The following is a 4,401-nucleotide window of genomic DNA, read 5'->3' as shown; positions in this document are numbered from 1 at the left end:
ATATGGTCAAAAGTAGTTTTGATGCATGATATAGGCCCTAGGCACTCGTAGGAGTAGTTGCTATCAATATTATTGAGTTTGGTTTACTTTTATTTTGAAGTTACTAAAAAATTTCAGAATTTTTCAGAGGAAGAAAAATGCTTAGGAAAATGTTCCAAGGTGGTTCTTCAAGGAAGCAAGGACCCAGGCTTGCAATGCGTGATGCTGACGAAGAGCCATCAAGAGACGCTCCGGTGCGTCCTTGCGAGTGGCCTTCTGAAAATTTTATGGATCGAGCGGGAATAAAAGAAGAATTCAACGCATATTTGCGTAACGCCGATCTCGTGAGCTTCGAGGAAGAGAAGTGCAGTCAGTATCATAATCTCACTAGTTCCTTTATGAGGAGGTTTGAATTTTCAACTTCACGTAACTCTCCAACTGTCCTGTTTGATCTTTATGATAAATCTTATACCATGGACTTAGAGGATTTTACCACTGCATGCAAACTTCCACAATGGGGTAGTATAAGGGATACTTGCAAATCTGAATTTAGAGATTTTCTTGCTAATATAACTGTAGGAGAATCTAGAGATATTAAACAAGCTACCATAGGGAGCATTCACTTTCCTGCTATACATTATTTTGCTCTCTTCATAGGTAGATGCATAAATGGTAAAGATGAGGCATGTCACGTGTGTGTCCCTGACCTCAGTATTCTTAGGAGTGCTGTTGTGACGCCCCCGATTTGACCGTACACTAATCATACACGCAAACGTGTACGATCAAGATCAGGGACTCACGGGAAGATATCACAACACAACTCTACAAATAAAATAAGTCATACAAGCATCATATTACAAGCCAGGAGCCTCGAGGGCTCGAATACAAGAGCTCGATCATAGACGAGTCAGCGGAAGCAACAATATCTGAGTACAGACATAAGTTAAACAAGTTTGCCTTAAGAAGGCTAGCACAAACTGAGATACTGATCGAAAGAGGCGCAGGCCTCCTGCCTGGGATCCTCCTAAACTACTCCTGATCGTCGTCAACGGGCTGCACGTAGTAGTAGGCACCTCCAGAGTAGTAGTAGTAGTCATCGTCGACGGTGGCGTCTGGCTCCTGGGCTCCAACGTCTGGTCGCAGCAATCGGGTATATGAAGGGGGAAAAGGGGGAGTAAAGCAACCGTGAGTACTCATCCAAAGTACTCGCAAGCAAGGAGCTACACTACATATGCATGCATTGGTATCAAATGGAATAAGGGTATCATATGTGGACTGAACTGCAGAAAGCCGGAATAAGAGGGGGATAGCTAGTTCTTTCGAAGACTACGCTTCTGGTAACCTCCATCTTGCAGCAGGAGAAGAGAGTAGATGGTAAGTTCACCAAGTAGCATCATGTAGCATAATCCTAACCGATGATCCTCCCCTTGTCGCCCTATGAGAGACCGATCACCGGTTGTATCTGGCACTTGAAAGGGTGTGTTTTCTTAAGTATCCAATTCTAGTTGTCATAAGGTCAAGGTACAACTCCAAGTCGTCCTGTTACCGAAAATCACGGCTATTCGAATAGATTAACTTCCCTGCAGGGGTGCACCACATAACCCAACACGCTCGATCCCCTTTGGCCGGACACACTTTCCTAGGTCATGCCTGGCCTCGGAAGATCAACACATCGCAGCCCTACCTAGGCACAACAGAGAGGTCAGCACGCCGGTCTAAATCCTATGGCGCAGGGGTCTGGGCCCATCGCCCATTGCACACCTGCACGTTGCGAGGGCGGCCGGAAGCAAAACTACCCCCTTAATACAAGAGCAGGCTTACGTCCCAATCCGACGCGCGCCGCTCAGTCGCTGACGTCACGAAGGCTTCGGCTGATACCACGACGTCGAGTGCCCATAACTGTCCCCGCGTAGATGGTTAGTGCGTATAGGCCAGTGGCTAAACTCAGATCAAATACCAAGATCTCGTTAAACGTGTTAAGTATCCGCGAACGTCGACCAGGGCCAGGCCCACCTCTCGCCTAGGTGGTCTCAACCTGCCCTGTCGCTCCGCCTCAAAGTAACAGTTGGGGGGCCGTCGGGAACTCAGGCCCACCACTACCTGGATGGAGCCACCTGCCCCTTCAGCCCCCAACTCCGAACAGTACCACAGGTAATGTAACAGTGTAAAGTATATAGTATATGCCCGTGATCACCTCCCGAAGTGATCACGGCCCAGTAGTATAGCATAGCAGACGGACAAGAGTGTAGGGCCACTGATGGAACACTAGCATCCTATACTAAGCATTTAGGATTGCAGGTAAGGTATCAACAGTTGTAGCAACAATGACAGGCTATGCATCAGAATAGGATTAACGGAAAGCAGTAACATGCTACACTACTCTAATGCAAGTAGTATAGAGGAGAGTAGGCGATATCTGGTGATCAAAGGGGGGGGGCTTGCCTGGTTGCTCTGGCAAGAAGGGGGTCGTCAACACCGTAGTCGATCACAGGGGTACCGGCAGCAGTCTTGGGGTCTACCGGAAAATGTAACGGAGGGGGAACACAATAAATAACAGAGCAATTAAAACATAACATGACAACGCGGTGCTAGAGGTGATTCTAATGCAGGGATAGGTGATACCGGCGAAGGGGGGAAACATCCGGGGAAGTATCCCCGGTGTTTCGCGTTTTTGAACAAATGAACCGGAGGGGGAAGGTTGCAGGTTTACTATGCTAGGGACGCGTAGCGGACAAACGGGCTGCGTATCCGAATTTGTCTCGTCGTTCTGAGCAACTTTCATGTATAAAACTTTTTCATCCGAGCTACGATTTATTTTCTATGATTTTCTAAAGTTTAAAACATTTTCTGAATTTCTGGACTTATTTTAATTCGAATTAAAAACAGAATATACCTTCTATACCCACTATGGGCTAGCCACAGTGGATGACAGGTGGGGCCAGGGGGCCCAGTTGACTGGGTCAACTGCAGAGTCAGCAGGTCAACAGAGTCAATGTTTGACTGGGTCAAAAGGTGAAGTGGGGCCTAGGTGTCATAGACACAACTCGTATTAGAATTATTTTAACCACTTATTAAACGACGGGGCCCACTCGTCAGTGAGTTTAACTTATCTAAACCAGGGTTGGGCTAAATTAATTAGGCCTGCATAATTTAACTCAGGCCAGGGCCCATGTGGCAGCGGCACAAGGCCAGCTGAGGCCACGGCCGTTCTTGGGCGCGCACGGACGCACTCCGGCGCAGGCGGCCTCGGCCACAGCCAGCGGCAGGGGCAGCTGGGCGAGCGTAGCCCCGGGCGGGCGCGGGGAGGCGCCGTCGCGCGCGTGTGCAGGCGGCGTGGGCGCGGGCGGGGCATGGCGGGGCGCGGGCACGGGCGGGTGGAGCCGCTGTGGCCGGACGCGCGCGTGCGGCAGCAGCACTGGCGACAGTGGTGGCGGCCCTACAGCAAGCAGCGGTGGCAGGAGGTGCTGCGCGGGCGTGGCCAGGGGTGTGCGGGAGCGCAGCCATGGCGGCCAGAGGCGCGCGTGAGCGCGACCACGCAGCGGTGAGCGCGAGCTCCGGCGCGGCGGCGTACAGGTTCTACGGCGACGGATTCAACGGGAAAAGGGGGGAATCGGTGGAGGTGCTCACCCCGGGGCTTGTGGACGGATTGGAGCAGCGGCAACCGTTGGCGAGAGATGGCGGCCGTGGGCGAAGACGACGGCGATGGCGAGCGTACGGAGCGTCCCGGCTCGGGTTCCTCGGTGGAGAGGAAGGAGATGACCGCGAGGAGGCTTCTGGATGTCTCCTTAGGTGCCGGGGAGGTCGGTGGCCACCTGATCGACGAGGTGGCGGCGATGGTGGCGTCAGGCGGCTTCTGTAACGGGAGAGGGAGAGCGGGGAAAGGGGGAGAAGATGCTAGGGTTCGAGGAGGGGCACAGGGAGACACCTTATCGTCCCAGGAAGCCGTGGGATCGCCGGCACGTCTCCCAGGGGCGCGGCCATGGCGTGGATGCCCGCCACGACCCCCCTGCCTCCCTGTAGCAGGAGGTTGGGGATGAGTGCGGGGGTTGTGTGGGCTGGGCCTCGCCTAGTTCACACTTGGGCCTTCCTTCTTCTGCCTTAACATTTCCTATTGTTCTATTTTCTGTTTTTTATTTCTCCAATGTTTTGCAATTTATTTGGCCTCACTTGCTTTGTTAAAAGTGGAACTAAGCCACATAAATTCTATGCAATAAACTGCACTGCCACAAAAAGTTTGAGGATTATTTGAATCCATTTAAAATTTGTTTAAATAGAAATGATTTAATTTGGGAATGTTTTCCTACTGTCTTAAATAGGTTAGATGCAATTTAATATTTCAAATAATGTTGGTTTATTCATGAAAATTAGTTAGTGAATTTTTGCAACCCAACAAACATTTTTGTTTTACCATTTGAAGAATAA

At 50.8% G+C, this 4,401-nt stretch overlaps 1 long non-coding RNA gene across 1 annotated transcript; it reads right to left on the bottom strand.

Moving 5' to 3' along the window:
- Positions 1–786: 786 nt before the first annotated feature.
- LOC147960008 (uncharacterized) lies at positions 787–4,162 on the bottom strand. The gene is made up of 3 exons (XR_015612131.1): positions 3,607–4,162; positions 2,422–2,494; positions 787–1,112 (listed from the first exon to the last, which is right to left on the bottom strand). It is a non-coding gene; the product is annotated as an uncharacterized LOC147960008 (long non-coding RNA).
- Between the last annotated feature and the right edge of the window lie 239 nt (positions 4,163–4,401).

Source organism: Triticum urartu, chromosome 7A (genome assembly GCF_056163025.1).
Source record: "Triticum urartu cultivar PI428250 chromosome 7A, HENAU_Tu73, whole genome shotgun sequence".
NCBI classification, from domain to species: Eukaryota; Viridiplantae; Streptophyta; class Magnoliopsida; order Poales; family Poaceae; genus Triticum; species Triticum urartu.
The sequence above is the reverse complement of the archived record's forward strand: the minus strand, read 5'-3'. Positions and strand labels throughout refer to the sequence as shown.